The 18258-nt window shown below is 62.0% G+C and overlaps 1 long non-coding RNA gene across 1 annotated transcript; it reads right to left on the minus strand.

Annotated features, from left to right (window-relative positions):
* Positions 1–6891: 6891 nt before the first annotated feature.
* On the minus strand, positions 6892–9405 carry LOC119870619. Its single transcript, XR_005352971.1, has 3 exons — positions 9040–9405; positions 7855–7954; positions 6892–7550 (listed from the first exon to the last, which is right to left on the minus strand). It is a non-coding gene; the product is annotated as an uncharacterized LOC119870619 (long non-coding RNA).
* Positions 9406–18258: the final 8853 nt, after the last annotated feature.

The raw sequence follows: 18258 nt of genomic DNA on the forward strand, positions 1-18258 counted from the left end.
GCCCTCAGGGAGCCACTTTGTAGGCAGCCGGTGCCCCCCCCCACACCCCGCTCCAGTGCCATTGACCCTTCTCACCAAAGGGTTTTAGGGTCTTTGTATCCCCTGTATCCCCAGTGACCTAACACTTCACAGTGACATGCTTCTGACTGTGGAGGCCAACTCTGCCTCATCCCGCAAGAGGGGGCCAGGGAAGGTGATGTCATCCTGCCTCGGGGCAGCCTGCCCAGTGGTCTGGTGCCGCCCCAGGGCTATGCAGGGGGCAGGGCCACTGGTTGAAGAGGGAGCATGCAGAGGAGTAAGGAAGACCCCATCTTGGGGAAACCAAACCCGTTCTGGGGACCCCGACTTGGAGATCGCTGTTGCTCTGCAGATCTGTCTTGAGGCATTTCTGCTGCTGAGGCTGCAGGGGATGCTGGGGACCAGGGGCTGTGCTTACTGTAGCCTCCCCTCTTTCCTGCCCCGGGCCCAGAGCCCAGGGGGCCTTCATGACCAGGGGGCCAGAGAGGCACAGAACTCACAGGGTCACTGCCTCTGGGCCCCCCTCTAAGGTTCCACCCACATGAGTCCACTGCAGGGCTCTCAGAGAGCTGGGGGAGCTGGTGTAGGATTCCCCACCATTGGACCTCTCCAAGGTCCAGGGTCCTGGAACTCACTTGGTAGCCATGGAGTTGGGGCCAGTCAGGTATGGCGCTAGTGGGAACTGGTTACGGGTGCCTGCCGGGCTCGGCCCCACCGTCCCTCAGCATCCAGTCCTTGGTCCTCCCACCGCCCTCAAGGTGCCACAGCCTGGAGGACACAGGCAGCCCCAGACCCATTCAATGGAGGTGGGTCCTGGTTCGCCCCCGCCGGTCCCTCACTCTGCCCTGGTCTATGCTGTCTCTAGCTGGCTGTTCCCGAAGCCCCTTGGGAATCCACCGGCGGGGGGGGCGGGGGGGGGCTGTGCCAGTGCCCAGGAAGCCGCCAAGGAGGGTCACGCAGAGGCTGACAGGCCTGCTCCCTGCTCCCTTCTCGGCTGAGCAATAAATAATTTGGGACATATTTATACTAAAATATTCTGTTGGTTTTCTGAAACTCAAGTCTAACTCAGCACCTGCTGTTTTATCTGGGCAAGCTAACGGGGACCGAGGAGGAAATCCCTGGCTGGTTGCCAGGGGCCCAAGAGTCCTGGTGGCTCCCCTTCCCCGGGTGTCCTCCACCCTAGGACCTGAGACTGATGGCCTGTCCCCCTGCTCAGCAGCTGGGTGCTTGCCGGGAACATCCACCAGGGGCTCTGCTTGCTCCTTCTCAGGAGTCCTTGGAATCAGCGGGGCAGCTTTGCAGGAGGACACAGGGAGCCGCACAAGTCATGGTCCACACACTGTGTGTGTCCACCCGATGGTGGCCTCTGCTCCTCCCTCCCCCGCAGGGACGTGGGGGCGTCAGGCCTGGAGACACGCAGTGCCAGGTGTCACCACGGGGAAGTCCCTGAGACCACAGGCGGCTCCAAAGTGGCTGCTCCGTCGGGCTGTCTGCTCTCAGGCTGGGCGTTGAAGTTACCAGAGTCGGCGTGGCAGGGGCCCCCGGAGACCAGGGGCTGGCAGGGCAGGAACGTTGTGGGCACAGGCCCGACGGGCACCCACCCACGGTCTCCCGCTTGGCTATCTGTCTGAGTCTCCTTGCAGGACACGGGTGAGGCTGTAACACAGACCTGCTGTTGGTGCAAGAAGCCAGAAAGCCAGTGAGTGGGAGTCCTCACCGCGGCGCCTTCCCCCTGACCCCTGCCCCAGGGGACTCACCTGGCCCTGGACAGGCGCTGTCACCGTACGAGCCTCTCTGCCCCAGGGCCCTAGGCTCAGCCTTCGGCTCAATTCGCACTTGGATGCAGGGCCTCACCTGACAAAGTGATGGAGCTGGCAGCAGGTCCCCTTGTGGGCTCAGCTGCCTGTGTGGCCAAGGCAGCGTCAGGCAGTGTGGACTGAGACGCAGGGGAGGTCTCATCCCTGACGGGCATACGGGGCCACCCGGTCCTCGCCCCCACACCGGCTGACGCAGACATGGCCCTGGGCCCAGGGGAGGCTCTGCCTGGCCGGGTGTGTGTGCGGCCGCGCTGCTCAGGGCTGCCCCAGCGTTACTGCCTCCTGCCCTCACACATGCTCTCGGGGTGCCCAGGGACCTTTGGCTCAGGCTGCGATCCTGGGGCCTGGGGGTCCCATGTCGGGCTCCATGCTCTGCGGAGAGGCTGCTCCCCCTTGTACCCCTGCCTCACCACAGGTCCTGCGGCCTTGCCCTTCGCATTTGTGTGTTTTTCTTGGTGATTTCACCATTTAAAATGCCCCCTAGCGAAGTGCCGGGAAGCTGTCTGGGGCCACGAGGGCAGGACACGGCTTGCAGAGAAACCCCAAGTGTGAGACAGGCCTCAGGCTTGGCCACCAACTCAGCAGCCGCGGGTCTGCAGTATGTGGCGAATACGGCGACTTGAATCAGAAACACGTGGATGGCAGGTGGCAGGGCGCTCGGGGGACGCACATGCCGTGAGCATCTGTAGCAGGAACTGGTGCAGCAGCGCCGGGGACCAGCCCAGGTCAGTGGCTGCAGACTCTGCAGGACGTAAGTACCGTGAACTACGGGAACTTGTCCTTGACACCGGCCTGCCTGGGAAGCAATGACTTTCACTGGGGGTGGGGGGAGGCGGGGGGCGGGCAGCGGCTTCCTGGCTTGTGACACGTGCGACCTCGGTGATTCCACACGGTGAGAGACACATGTATCAAGTCCGCGCATTCTGTGTGAAGGCACGGCACTCGCACGTGTGTAAACAGGCGTATGTGCTTGTGCACGGCCGGAGCAAGGCTTCCTGTGTGGTGCACGCACCAGACACTGGCACTCTTAGCATGTCCACTCCTGCTGGGGGCGTCAGGGAGGCGACAGGAGAGCCAGGTGTCAGGCTGTGCGCCCCACGCCGGCTACTGTCTTGCCCAGGAGCCCCAAGGGCTGGCGGAGGCTGGTTCCCGGTTCATAGCCAGGACTCTGGCCGAGGACCCACACGGCCACAGCTCTGCAAGCCCAGGCGTGCAGCATGAGGGCATCGGGTGCTGTGAGCCCTGGAGGCCCTGGGCCCGGCCGTCCACCGCAAACCCTGCACTCCCTCCACACGGAGCTGCTCTGTCTTCTATCTCGTGATTACACTTCTGATGTACCTTCAAAGCCACCATTCTCTCCCTGTCAGAGGTGGGGCGGGGGCACTGGGGCGGGGCGGGGTGGGCTTGTTTGGGGGACCTGTGTCCAGCACCCAGGACACAGGCTGGCTGCCCGTGCGGATGGTCCAAGTCCAGGCACTCTGAGCTCGCATGCCGCTGGGACCAGGCGCCTGCCCCCACTGCCCAGAACATGCACAGCGAGGCCAGGGGACCCTATGGTCTGACTAGAAATGGTGCCACTTCCCCTGAGCTGTGCTTGCATGGGGTGGACAGCACAGGGTGGGAGACATTGCAGAGTGGTGCTCACCGGGCCCCAGGATGCAGGCTGGAGGATGCAGGTACCCACAGAGGCCGCGGCCAGGCAAGACCTCCAGGACCCTGGGGACCCTGCTTGGCCAAGCTCGAGGTGGGCATGTCCCAGCCGTCCCCGTTGGCCTGAGCCTCGAGCCCCCAGCCCTGGAGGGGCCGCCGGCCTGTAACCCACACACTGGACTAGGGGGTGGTGGGGTCAGCGCAGCCCACAGAGCTAGACCCTGGGATGGCCGGTCCCTGGGCCCTGGACTCGCTGGCTCCTGGGAGGGGAGTGGGCTTGGGGGGTGGGCATTGCAGGGATCCCACTGCAGAGATGCTGCAGGCAGTGGAGGAGGAGCAGCCGGGCCGCCAGTGCTGGAGGCCACCGTCTATGTTCTGCCCCCACCTGGGGTCCCCAGAAAGGCCCACAAGCCACCCTCTGCACGGGAAATGGGGGTGCAGTGCCCTCAGCTGCTCCTCAGCCGTGTTCTGCTCATGCCTCTGTTTTCTGGGGCAGCAGGAGGTGAGAAGCAGGGGAGTTCCTGGAGCCACAGAGAAAGCACCACAAAGTCCTTGATTCTGAAGGATGTTTGGGTCTCAGGCACTGGGTTCTGTGCGACTTCCCGGAGCATCTGAGGGGCAAAGCTGGGCCTTACCTGGGTCAAGAGCCTGGATCCCCCCACCCACCCACACTGACCCCTGGGCTCGTTGCCCCGAACTCTACTTCCTGGCTCGCCTGTAGGGTCTCCTTCGACCCTGTGTTGGCACCCGTGGCCATGCTCTGCGGGGCTGGACTGTGAGCAGCCCGGGGAGGGGGGCCTCTGGAGCCAGGCCTCCTGCTGTCCAGGGACATGGGGCTGCTTGGCCCCAGAGGTCCTCACGCCTGCCCGCCGTGCTCGATGTCACACCGGCTGCCTCGCAGGGACCTGGTGCCTTGGGAGCCCATCCTGTGTGTTTGTGGCCCCACCGTCCAGATGCCCCTGGGCAGGTCAGCGGGTATAGGAAAGCCCTGGGTCCTAGGAGGTGACTCTGGCTGTCCTCACGCTTCCTGCGTGACGGGCCGTAAAGTGAGCGAGTGAGGAGGCCCCCAGCATTGACTCCACAGCCACCTCATGTCAAGCTTAGACGGCAGAGCATGGTACGTGGCTGAGGAGGCTCCCAAGCCCGCAGGAGTCAGCTCTGCACCCAGCATACCAGGCCAGGGCTATGTGCGGCAGAGGCAGGACAGTGTGGATGGGCCCAGGCCTCGGCTCTTCCCCGTGGATGCTCCCCTGCTCAGCCTGGGACCTCCTGCCATGGGCCTTAGAGGCGCAGGTGGACGAGCACGCCGGCCTCTGCGTTTACAGTCCGATCCCCAACTTTGAGGATTCCACTCGCAGGAAGGGTTTTCTCCGTGATGTTTCAATGTGCTGCTGGGCCCCCAGGCAGGCTCTGCCCATGAGTCCTCGTCATGCACAGGGGCGGCTGGGACGGGTCAGGACGGGCGGTGTGCTGCAACCCCGGGCAGAGGTCTGTGTGAAGCAGCAGCTGATGTCCAGACGTGCCTGGCGGGCGTCTGGGGCATTCTCTCCACCTGAGAGACATCCAGGCCCTGGCAGCAAATAAAACAACCTGCAGATGCATCCCTAGGGCTCCTGTAAGTTAATTAATATGACTCTTACTGTCTTATTATCCTTAGATACAAAACTAATTTGGAAAGACACATGTTTCTTTGAAAGTTGCGTGGTTTAAAGGACTCAGGGGCCGAGGTTGATGAAGAGGCTGCGTCCGTTAGCATGCAATCCTTGCAGCAGAGGGAATATTAGATCCCGGCTGGCGCTCCTCTTGCCTCTGCTCCTGGACATCAAGCCCATGGGAACTTCCCATACTCCCTGCGGCCTGAGGTCCTGGCAAAGGTCCACCAGGCAACCCTGGATGGGGTCCCGTCCAGGACAAGCCCTGCAGGGACATGCGCACCCTGGGCGACCCTGGGGGCCTGGGGTCCTCTCAGGGCCACTGTGGAAGCTGGAGCCTTCCGGGGGGCAGCCTGGACACCCTGGGGCTCGTCTGTGGTGGGGCACCCCCAAAGCGCCCTATGCATGGCCTTCCCCACTGCTCCAGGACATTCTCATGAAACAGGATGCTTGGGGACGGGGCCGGCCCTGGGCAAGGGGGCATCTGTGTGGCCAGCTCCTGGCTGAGGCCAGTCCCCCAGGAGCAGCTGGGGCAGTGGGTCGGGGGGGCACAGAGAGCCCCCCAACTCCCCAAGGTTTGCAACTGGCAGTGTGGTCATGGAGGCTGGGGCTCCTCTTCCTGCCACGGGGCTACCTGTCTGGCGGGGCCTCAGATGAGCTCACGGCTGACAGATGAGGTGCTGATCCTCATCTGCCGGAGGCCTGGGGCCACCCGTGTGACTTCTCACTTGGGGGCGGCCCCACTGTCAGCACATCTTGTGCTTGGAGGCTCTGAGGAGACATGGCTCAGGCCCCAGAGGCCCCACACGTGTGTGCAGAGCTCGGAGCCCATTTCACAGATGGGCCCCATTGAGGCAGAGCTGGGCGGTGCCTCCCCGGGCCAGGGGCAGGCTGTCTCCCCCAGTGCTGTCCCCATGTAGGGCCATGTAGGTGCCTCCAGCCTGGGGACAGGTCACCCAGGCTGGTCCGTGGGGGCCCTGGCCCCTTGCAGGTCCTCACCCAGGGCATGGGGGCCAGAGTGGCTGGTGGGCTGACGGGTCACAGGGGCTGACCCAGCCATGCATGAGCACCTACTCCTGGGACCCTAGAGTGATGGTGGGGAGGGAGGCGGGACTGCGGGTGCCCAGGGGCAGGCAGGTCAGCCCCAGGGCTGACAGGAGGGATGGGTCTCCAGGAGAAGCCGGCAGGGGCGGGGTCCGGGCCATGTATAACGGGGGCTACAGCCCACTTCCTGCAGAGCTCAGGGATCATGTGTGAGGGGTGAGTGTGCAGGAGCTGGAAGTAGCCCTGGAGGCTCCCCTTTGGGGAGGCAGAGTGTACTACTGCCCCGGTGGCTCTGTGTGGATACCCCCGGGACCCCGGGCACGGCTCATCACCTCTTCCCCCAAGCACCCCTCCGAGGGCACCCTACAAACGTCCTCAACACTGACCGCTTGTCAGAAATGAGGACAGTGTGAGGCGGTCTCAGCCCGAGGAGCCTTGGGCGGCCGAGGTCCCAACAGGGCATCTGACCTACGGGGCCCTGCATGGGAGCGGGCACCAGGGTGCGTGGTAAGTCTGAGCCAACGATGGGTCCAGGTACCAAGGACGTGCTCACCCTGGTTTGACCGCATGCATGCGCACAGCGCTGACGGGGTCGGGCTTCACCGCTGAGGGAGGTGTTGCAGCTGCTATAGTGGGTGCGACTCCAGGATGACCCGTCTTACTAGTTTTGAGACTTTTATGTAAAACGAAAAATTTATTAAACAGTTTAGAACTAAATTCAAATTACAGGGAGAGTAAAACCTCTTCCTTAAGGTAGAGTGGAAAAGAGAACTCTTCCTGTCCCTGTGTCTGGACACATTTGGGGTCTCTCTGCAGTAGCTCCGGGTCCCGGGCTCAGCCCCGAGTGCCAACCCTAATGGCCTGGTGACATGGGGTCGTGGTGGGGGTCTGCCTTTCAAGGATGGGTGCTCCCTCCCAGTGACAACTCTCCTACCTCAGGCCCCATCCCGGGGGTAGGGTCATCCCAAGGGGCATGAGTTGATAAAGGGTGTGATGCCGAGAGCATGCTCTGCTGACCCCACTGGGAGCAGGTGGGGAGGACTGAGCCAGAGCCCCTCCAGGAGGCACTGGGGTCTCCCCTCAGATCTCTGCTGGGCTCCGATGGGGATGGAAAGGGGGTCGCCCCGCAGGGTCCCAGGGGCAGCACCCTCCTGCTCCTGGCACCACACAGGGCAGCGGGCAGTGGGGGGGGCTGGCCTGAGTGGGGAGGGGCTGTGTGGCTCTCACCACGCAGGGCAAGATATCCTGGTTGTCAGGACCTCGCAGGATGCGCTGCCCATGCCCTCGGGTCCGGATGTGCAGGTGGACAATGTGAGAGTGAAGGACGACCAGAGACCCCTTCCCAAATGAGCCGTTTAGATCCGCAGTCCTGAGGGGAAGAGGAGCCTCAGCGAGGACAGCAATCACCACCCTCCTGCGGTTGGAGCCTGATGGGCAGGGTGTAGCCCACCACCCTCTTGCTGTCTCAGCTGTAGCCCCAGAGCCTGCCTGCCGCCCAGCCCTGGGGTCCTACCCCTCATGCGCCTCAGGACGTGGGGCCGGCACCTTTGGAAACAGCGTCTCGGTGGGTTCTGCAGGGGATGCACCCAGATCTGAGCAGGGGCTTCATGCGTCTCACAGAATTCGTGACGTCTCAGTGCCAATTGGCAGTGGTCCGAGGACAGCGCACTTACCAATGCTGCTTGCCCTCACGACCTCGGCACGTCTTCCTGGGCTTCGCCAGGTGTTGGGTCAGGACATCAGGTCAGGTCATCAGGCCAGGACTGGGGATCTCTGGACACAGAGGAGACCAGCTCCTGTGAGCTCGGGGCTGTCTGCCTGTGTCCCGGGTGAGGCGCAAGAGGGGCCGTTTTGAGCTGCTGAGTGGGGAGCAGACCCTGCATGGTACCCGGGGAGGCATGCCTGCTGCAGCCGTGCTCTGCAGCTTGGGGTCAGCCTGGGGCCCCACGAGGCTGTTAGACACTGTCCATGTGGGCCCACAGCTGATCAAAAGCTGCGGCTGCTGGGGGTCTGAGGCCCCGGAGAGAGACTGGAAGGGCAGCCCTGGGCCCGGGGGATGGGGTGAGCACACTCATGATGCCCCTGCTGCAGAGACGGGGTGGGCAGGACTGACCACTGGCCCCGCTGGTTCCCCACCGGGAACCTCGGGTCTTTGCAGGTGTGATGAGTGCAGAGGACATCGTCCTGGACTAGGGTGAGCCTGGTGTGGTACTGGTGTCCTTGTAGGAGGAGGGATGCCGCAGACCCCACACGGAGAAGCCTCAAGATGATGGAGACAGACAGGGGACACGGGGTCTAAGGCCAGGGCTGCCAGCCCCGCGGATGCTGGACAAGCCAGGATGGGTCTTCTCCAGATGCTCTGCACACAGTGTTGGCAACCTGACCTCAGGTTGCTGGTGTCCAAGAGAGTGAATGTCCTTGGATTGGAGCTGCCTGGTTTGGGGGCTTGGTTAGGGCCGCGGGCTGCAGGAGGTGGTCAGAGCCCGGCCAGGGTCCCTATCCTGGACGGAGGGTTCCCGCCCTCAGATCCCTGGGCCCCAGGGAGGACAGACAGCACCCCTGAGGCCAAAGCCCAGACACTGGACCACCTGGGGTCTGATGAGCAGATGGCAGATGGTCCGGGGTGCCCACCCCCAGGGCTCTGAGGGCATGGGGCCTGAACACTAAAGCCACTGCATCTGCAGGGAGGGGCGGTCTGTGGGAACGAGGACCAGCCCGCCTTCAGGGTGGGCCCCCGACCCTCCTGGCCACCCCTGGGTGCCTGGAGGAACGCACGCCCTCCCTGCTGCGCGGACAGATGCCCAGGGTCCTGGCAAGGCAGCCCCTTTGTCTCCGCAGGAAGGTGGACGGATCCTTACCTTGATCTACGCCGTCATGCGGTCAGTATGCTAATAGGAAAGGACATTTCCTGTCTTGTTGGCATGTCTGTGGCAGACGTGTCCGCAGGTGCACCTCAGGGTGTGGTCCCAGGAGCCTGGTGCTAGGAGGGCCCAAGGCCATGTGCGGGGCAGGAGTCGCCTAGGCGGCCAGGGCGGATTCTCTCCCCTCCCCCGCCCCTGCATCCAGGTATCGCCACCTGTCTGTCCCCAAAAGGGATTCAGGTTGCTTATAGTAAAGAAAATCCTGGAGGCAGAAATGTGGCTGAGAGAAGGGAACTGGCAGGCTGGTCTGTCACTGAGGACCGGGGGATGGACCTGTGGCCTCTCCTCATGGCTGTCACCCAGCTGCTCCCGCAGGTGCCCACGTCCTGGGAGGGGCCGGATCACAGGAAGGAGTCTGAGCTTCGGAGAAACCCCTCCAGGGCAGTGCCCCACCCTCCACTGTGCCACCACCCTGGTTGCAGCCCAGAGGAAGCAAAGCCACCTTCTGAGGTTTCTACCTTGTGAGGGAAGAGGCAAAGACCAGATCAGATTCCATGTGAATACGAATGATTCAGTTTTATTTGTATTTGAAAAACATCAACTCATTCCACGTTTTTGTCTTAAACAAAGGCCTGGGTTGCTGCTCCTGCAGGTGCTCCTCCTGGGACCCTTCCCATTCTCTAAGGAGCCCTTGGCAGCTAGGGGGCGGCCATCAGGGTCAAGGTAAGACCAGGGCTGAGGGCCCAGGAAGGGGCCCTGGACACGGTGACCCTCCTGGATACACAGACCCTCCTGGACACACGGACCCTCCTGGACACACTGACCCTCCTGGACACACGGACCCTGCTGGACACACACACCCTCCTGGACACACGGACCCTCCTGGGCACACGGACCCTCCTGGGCACATACACCCTCCTGGACACACGGACCCTCCCGGACACATGGGCCCTCCTGGACACATGGACCCTCCTGGACACACTGACCGTCCTGGGCACACTGTCCCTCCTGGGCACACACACCCTCCTGGACACATGGACCCTCCTGGACACACGGACCCTCCTGGACACATGGGCCCTCCCGGACACATGGACCCTCCTGGACACATGGACCCTCCTGGACACACTGACCGTCCTGGGCACACACACCCTCCTGGACACATGGACCCTCCTGGACACACGGACCCTCCTGGACACATGGGCCCTCCCGGACACATGGACCCTCCTGGGCACATGGACCCTCCTGGGCACACAGACGTCCTGGGCAGGCCTATGGGCGGGTCCTGAGGGGCCTGTGTGAGTAGGGCTGTGGGTGTGGGGATGCTGCTCCAGGCCCTCAGTACGTGTGAATCCCACAAGGACCGTCTGTCCCCAGCATGGACCCTCCGCTGACAGGGACCTGTGGCGTCTGACTGGGTTTCCTCACAGCAGCCTCAGGGCCCCACTGGGGGAGGGGTGCAGACTCGCTGCTGGGCGTTAGGGCAAGATTAAGGGATTACTGTAGCTCCCGTAATGGAAGCATCGTACGCCAGCCATCCACTCTGGGATCAGGTCCTGTTAGGAAACGAAGTGCCATCTGTACCCTCAGTTGCATTTATTAACATGTACTTGCTTTAAGGACGTTGTATGGAATAAAGTACAGTTCAAACAATACGTCGCCTTCATAAGGGTTGGTTTTCCTGCCCAATGACAGAAATGACTATGACTCTAGCTTTAAATTTGATGGGTTTCTCATGGCAGGTGTGTTGGAGGGAAGGTTCCAGGCCGGGCCCTGGGCTCCCCGGACTGTTTGCATCTCCCAGCCCCACCGCAGTGACTCTGTGGTTGAGACACAGACGTGAGCCCTGCCAGGTCCCTGGTGTCCCTGCAGGCTGCACCCGCCCCCAGCACTAGTTTGTCGTGTGCCAGGGCTGGAGAGCTGCTCCCTCCTCTCACCGTTGCTGCTTTTTAAACAAATTAATGAGAAACAGCTGGACACAGGACGCTAGTAGAATTTTACACCAGGAAAAAACCCTCTTTTCTTCTGGGCTTCAAGCAGAGCACCTGGCTCTGGTGGGACTCAGTTTTCCTGTCTGTAAGGGGCAGTTCCCATAGACACTGTCTGTGGTGCGCCCCCCGCCCCGGCAAGGCTGCCGCGTACGTCAGGTCAGCCTCAGTTGTGCTCTGCTGTCCTTGTCCACAACTGCTCACATCCAGCTGTGGAATTCTGTGTTTTAAAAAATCTGAGGTAAACGATGGGGCACAGGAGTGGCTCATCTCTTGCCTGCCCTCGTGTGGGGAGCGCTGCTCCTGTTCCTGCGTCGTGTGTCCTTCCCAGGCAGGTCCCCGCTCTCCCCGGGTGATGGGCTGCGGAGGACAGGGACAGAGGGCGGGACATGGTTTCCTCCACTCCCCTGACACCCCGTGAGCAGGAAGTTGGATGTGACGTCTCCGGCAGCTCGGAGCCCCGTCTGGGACCAGTGGCCAGGCCACAGCAAGAACGGGCTCCAGGCTTTGTTCTCCAAGGAGAAGCGGGGACCCCGCCTGTGGTCTTGTGGGCAGGCTCCCCTTGGGGTCGATGCTGTGGGGGGCACATGGGATGCAGTTTGGTAAGCTCCCCAAACCGGCCTGGGGCGAGGGCATGCCGTGGGGGCGCCTCCTCCTGCGGCCATCTGCCAGGGCTCCCGGGTGACGGACGTTGCTGTGTTGGAGCGTGTGGCAGCAGGTGTGCCTGCAGCCTGCAGCCTGTAGCCCTCGGCCTCACCCGGGATCTTCCTGCAGGGCCTGCACCAGCCCTGTTGGAGTTCCATCCCCACCCCCAGGTCCCAGGGGATTGTGGCCACGGGCTGCGGGTAGCTGAGCTCAGCTCCCTGGCAGCTGCATCCTGGAGGGGAAGGGACAAGGGACAGGAGGGGAGAAGGAGGGAAGAGAGGGGATGAGGGGAGGGGAGGGGGTAGGAGGAGGGAGGAGGGGAGGGGAGGCTTGGGAACCCTGGGGCAGGACCTCTGAGTGGCAAGAGTCTGTCCCTGGAAGCAACCATGGGAGCCAAGGCCTGGATGTCAGCACAGGCACAGGGGGACCCGGAAGCCATGGACCTGAGGAGAAACTCAGGGCACCGGGTTGTGCCCAAGGCCAGCACCGGGAGCTGGGCAGGTACCTTGCCATCCTGTTCTGTCCATTTTGCTTTTGGACCAGACGTGACCAAGTCCTGCCCTCACGTGGAGGTTCCGGGGGGTCCTGGAGACACTGGGTCCCCACGGCTACTTTCCGGTTACATAGGGAAGATGGCGGGGCAGTGGGGGGGTCAGCCGCAGCCCAACCTGCCAGCTCAGCTCCCACCCTCACCCGTCCAGGCGGCCCGGGATGCAGGGTGGGAGAGGCCCAGGACGGGATGGGGTCCCCAGGAAGCCTCCTGACCCCACTCTCCTGGAGGCAGCCCCATACTACGGCTGCCGTCAGTGAAGAAGAGCTGACCTCGGGGACCACAGCAACCTGAGCCTCCTGTCACCCTGGGGGCAGCTCCAGGCCTCACGTCTGGGGGATGCTGCAGGGCACAGGGAGGTGGCATGCGGGTGGCCAAAGTTCCAGTCAGTCAGGGGTGATGTGGGGCCCCAGTCTGTCCTCTGACCCTGGCCCTCCAGGAAAGCAGTAGGTGGGAAGATGGGTCACCAGAGTCCGGCTGCAGGGCGTCTGCACAGCTAGGCAGCTCCTGGGGCCTTGGCAGCTAGGGCTGACAGACCCTTGGACCCTCCCCGAGTCCCCCTCCCCCCATGCTGTCAGGAGAAGCCCCCTCATGTGAGTGGGGCAGGCAGGAGCGTGCCCTTGGGGTTGGGAATGCAATTTCCCGGAAGAGCCCTTGACACCTAAGTGCCCAGAATACGCTTCTGGAGAAGTCTCCACATGTAAAGGGGAGGAGGGCACGTGTTCAGTTACACCCACTTTACTGCTATGGAGGCTTTGGGGGGAGTGGGGGCTATGGGGGCCTATAGGGGGAGGCTCCAGAGCTGCCCCCAGCCTGTGAGGGACCCACGAGGCACCGCATGGCCCTAGGCCTCCCAAACCTGTGCTGCAGTGTGAAGGGTGGGCACCTCCACCATCCTCTGGGGGTCGCGGCCTGGGGCCCGGGGGCACCTCCAGCCATTGCAAGCCTGCCCCCTCACCTCCAGAAGGTACAAGGGGGTCTGTGGGGGACCACGTGCTGGGATTGGGGCAGGGCAAGGCCAGGGCAGGCCCCCCACCCTGGAGAGGGCCGTGTTTCGGGAAACATGGGGGGCCAGCCTGGGGGTTCACACCAGAAACATGGGGGGCCAGCCTGGGGGTTCACACCGGCAGGGTCCTCAACCCCCAGGAGGCTGCGTGAGTCAGGAAGTGCGTCTCTCTCTCTCTCTCTCTCTCTCTCTCTCTCTCTCTCTCTCTCGCGGGTTAGAGCCCCCAGCCCACCCCATACCCCGCCTCCCCCTTCCTGGAAGGAAACGTCCCCAGGTCACTGCTAATAAGTGGCTGTGGCTGCGTGAGGACAGGGCCTAGTTCGGGGTGCAGAGGAGGTGAGTGGTTGGGGCAGGCATGCCCAGGCCTCTCCCAGGGACCCACTGGGCCCACCGTGCTCAGCTGTTTATGCCCACCCCCCTGCAGCCCCTGCCTAGGGCACACTCCCCAGCGAGGCTTGTGTCCTAGGAAAGCAGACAGCCTGCGTTCCCAGGGTGACCTCGCCCAGGAGCCCCGCTGTGGACCCTTTGCCCTTCGGGTGTGGTGGGAGAGGGCAGCCCTGCCTGTCCAGCAGTGGAGCCCCAGGGGACAAGGGAGGATGTCAGTCTCCCTGAAGGGTGTGGTCACCGCAAGAGGCTGGCGGGCACCCCTCAGGGGTCATGTCCCCCAGATGGAGTGGCTGCTGGGGCCTGGCTGTCCTTCTGCACCCCGGCACATCCTCGCCCCTTCCCGCCAGGTGCAGGGGCTGCTGGGGCCTCCACAGAGGTGAGGCAGCCCCTCCCAGAGGCCCGCTTGCTCTGGGGGCGGGGGCAGCTGCTGTGTTCCTGGCTGCCTGCCAGGTTGGGCCAGGCCCCCCAGAGCCAGGGGGACCTACACAGTCACCAGGGAGCAGATGTGGGTTGGTGGGGGCTGGCAGCTTGCTGGGGCCAGGAACCTCACTGCTGGTCTGGGGGGATGGGGAGTGGGCAGGAGGGAGAAGGGGGCGGGCAGGTGAGCACTGGGGGCAGGGCCCTTCCTGTGGCAGCACCGGCTCCTGCTCCTCCGCCGGGCTTGGGTGAAATGTGAGGTTTCAGAGGAGAACCCGCTGGGGTTGCGGAGGGGGGTGGGCGAAGTGGGGAACGCCTCAGGAGCTCTCCCCCCCCCCAGCGCAGCCTAGTCCTCCCCATCAGGTGCCCGTGATCCTTCTCAGGAGGGTCCAGACAAAGGACTCTGACCCCGGAGTGCCCAAACCTGTGGGTACAGGCTCAGCACACAAGGCTGTAGGGCCCAGAGCTTCGGGGAGTCAGTGAGGGCACAGGGTCAGTCTCAGGGAGGGGCCGTGGCCAGGGGCGCCTGTGGCCGTAGGTGCTGCTAAGGACGGACCAGGCTCCCCACAGGGAATGGGCGGCCCGGAGCTCAGGGTCCTGGGTCCTGACCTCCCGGCCTTCTATGTGCCTCTGCTGTTGCTCCCTGGGCTCCCCACAGGGCTGGACCCACTGCTCCCCGGGAAGCAAGGCCCCAGGCCCCGGAAACAGTGCAGGCTGCAGCCAGACTGCTCGTGGTGGGGGCCCCAGGGATGGCAGGAGGGTCGCCAGGGGCCACGGGGTGGCAGGAGGGTGGGCTGGGGCTCTGGGGCAGCAGGAGACGTGGAGGCCCTCCACCCACACACGTGGGTATGGTGTACGGAGTGCCTTCTGGGGCCGTGTGGGGTCAAGCCTGCTCCCCACTGGGTGACCTGCCTTTCCCTCCCTCCTGGGCGCGTGCCCTCGAGCCCCTACCATCCCTCCCCAAATGCGGGGTATTCCAACCTCCTCTCAGGCTTCCTGCTGTGGCCAAGACGCAGATAAGCAGCCCCGCCCCACCACATCCTGCTACGGGCACACCCACTGGGTGGGGCTCTCGCTGGGGGGGCCTGTGGAACCTTGATGGCGTGAGGTCCAGGCTCCTGGCACAGATGATGGGGTCGGACGGCTGAGGGAGGATGCGCTGCGGCCAGAGGGTTTGCTCCAGGTCCTCAGGGCAGCGCGTCGCCTTGCTGCTGTTGGAGCAGGTCCTGGGGAAGGAGTGGCGGTGACAGCCATCAGGGACACGTTGGAGATGCATTTAACCCCTCGGGATCATTTTGGGGGACAGGGCTCTCTTTTATCACTTGGGCTGGTTTTGGAAATCTGGCTTCTCACCTGTGGGCCGACACCTGGACATCCTGCACTCTGTGGGGTGTCGAGCACCCCGGCCTCCACTTGCTTCACGCCAGCACCCCTAGTGTGGGCAGGCAGAGCTGTGCCAATGGGCGCCCACCGGGTTCCCGGGTTCAGAGCTGCTGAGAGAGGAACAGGCCCCAGGAGCCTCGGCAGGCTGGAGAGGCTGCGGAGGCTCTGCACTCAGAGCTTTCTTCCTCGACTCTCTGCACCTCTGTGTCTCCGTGGGTTTGGGATGGGACAGGCACTGGGAAGCGCCCTCTCTGCAGCCGTGGGAGGGCCGCTTCAAGCCCATGAGAAGTAAGCGGAGTGGGCATGGCCGGCCACCCTGGCCTCCCCGTGAGGTCCTGTCCTACTGGAGCCTCGTCACCAGATCCAGGCGTGGCCAGGAGAGGCCTGGGGGCTGAGGGCCTCTGAGGGCTGTTCCCCCAGCTCTGAGCGCAGCCAGGGGCCTGCTGGTGTTGCTGTGCTCACCTGATCCCAGAAGACAACAATGCTTTTTATAATTTTGCTAAAATACCAGTGTTTGCGCGGTTGCTGCAGAGACTCCGAGGGTAGGATCCAAAATAGAACGTCTAGACAAACTCCTACTGTCTGACCTTTTCTGCATTTCATGATCCACCCGATCTGGCCAAGCAAACGGTGAGTAAGCAGCAGCTCACTCGGCACCCTGTCACCGGCCTGACAAGGTCCAGGTCACCGCTGTAAAGTGCAGTCTGGCTGTGCGGGCAATGTACGGGGCTGCATGTGTGAGGGTCCACATGCACCCACACGGCCACTACTGCACCTACAGCACTGCAGACCCACCTCCGTGGGGGCCTTCACGAGAGCTGGACCAGACCTGCTGGGGACTTGCCTGTGCAATGTGAGGACAACCAGAGCCCCCAGGGGCCTGGGGTCATCCCTAAAGGCACGATGGCAGCCCTCAGGGTGGGCCCTGCATGACATCGTGGGTGGCCGCAGCCCCTGGCCCAGGAAGCCTCCTCACAGGAGCTGATGCTGCCCGGCCCGGATGACTCCCAGGGCTCTCGACCCCAGGCACTTGGGCTCTGGGCCCCACCACGGCCAGCAAGCCTGCACTCAGAACTGCGGGACCCCTCTGGGAAGTCAGCTCACAGGGCAGCCTGGGCAGTAGTGGAGTGAGCCCCTCAGGACGAACAGCCACTCAACCCCGTCGGTGACATTCGTCCCTACAGCTCAGCTTCCTTATGTGCCTTCTGCGGCCTGCCTGACCCCCAGCAGCATGCTGACTGTTCCCACAGGACACACACTGAACTGCCCCTCTGAGGGACTGCGTCTACCTCGATGCCCAGATGGTGGTTCTGCTAGCAGCCTTGGAGCGTGTCCTGCGTGGCTTTCCTATTTCAGAACTTCCTACAAAGCTGTGGTCACTGAACCCTGTGGCACCAGCACTGAGGCCGACTCAGAGCAGAGGAAGACAGAGAGTCCAGATATAAATCCACATCGACGCTGTGTGCAGGGGAGGAAGAGCCCCTCTGATGGGTGGGCGGGGGGTGAGGGCGGGATGTCCCGTCACACCGCATGCATAACCCACTTGATGTGCACCACGGACCTCAGCGGAAGACTCACAACAACTAGACTCTTAGAAGAAATCATAGGACAAAAGCTTCATGACACTGGACTTGGCAATGACGTCTTGGATGTGACACCAAAGACAGTAGCAACAAGAGAAAGAACAGACCAACTGAACTTCATGAAATTGTAAAATCGTGTACATCAAAAGACATTATCCAGAGTAAAAAGACAACCACAGAAGAGGAGACAATAACTGCAAATCATATATCTGACAAGGGATTAACACCCAGGACAGAAAGAGAACTCCTGAAACTCACCACCAGCACCAAAATGGGGAAAAGACTTGAATCGACGTGTCTCCAAAGACACACAAATGACCAAAAAAAAAAAAAAAAGATATCAAAGAATGCTCAGTATCACTAATCACTGGGGAACCGCTCATCAAAACCACAATGAGGTCCCCTGCACACTCAGGATGATGGCAATGGTCAGGAAAACGGAAAACAGGCTGTGGAGAAAAGGGACCCGTTTCTACCTACTGTCGGTAGGAACATAAAACGTGCAGCCACTGTGGAAAACGGTATGGCAGGTCCTCAAAACATTGAAAATGGAATTACCATCGGATCCAGAAATTCCACTTCTGGGTGGGGACCCTCAAGATGGAAAGGAGGGTCTCGAGGAGATACTTGTACATCCATGTTCACAGCAGAATTCTTCACAACAGCTACAACGTGGAAGTAACCCAATGTCCATGGATGGATGAATGGATGGGCAAATGTGGTCTATCCATCTAACAGAGCTTTACTGAGTCTTAGAAAGAAGGGACTTGTGGCACCTGCTACAACACAGATGGTCCTTGGGGACACGGTGCTGAGGAAAACAAGCTCATCAACGTGAGTGTATGCAGTGCACTGAACTGTTCACTGAACCGCGATTACGATGATAAATTTTACAGTATGTGTATCTTAACACAGTTACTGTTTTTTTTTAAGATTTTATTTATTTATTCTTGAGAGGCAGAGAGAGAGAGAGGCAGAGACACAGCCAGAGGGAGAAGCAGGCTCCATGCAGGGAGCCCGACGTGGGACTCGATCCCCGGGGCTCTAGGATCACACCCTGGGCTGAAGGTGGCGCTAAACCGCTGAGCCACCCAAGCTGCCCCGTTACTGTTTTTTTTTTTTTTTTTTAAATGGCCAAAAAAGCAGTTACTCGCTTCCGCTCTCTGTTGTGACGCTTGCACTATGGGGAAGACACCGATGTCCAGGGTGGCAGGTTAAATGTTTTGTGTCCCTGTGAGCCTTTTCGTCATGGACTGTTGT

Source organism: Canis lupus, chromosome 1, assembly GCF_011100685.1.
Source record: "Canis lupus familiaris isolate Mischka breed German Shepherd chromosome 1, alternate assembly UU_Cfam_GSD_1.0, whole genome shotgun sequence".
In the NCBI taxonomy this organism is placed as follows: Eukaryota; Metazoa; Chordata; class Mammalia; order Carnivora; family Canidae; genus Canis; species Canis lupus.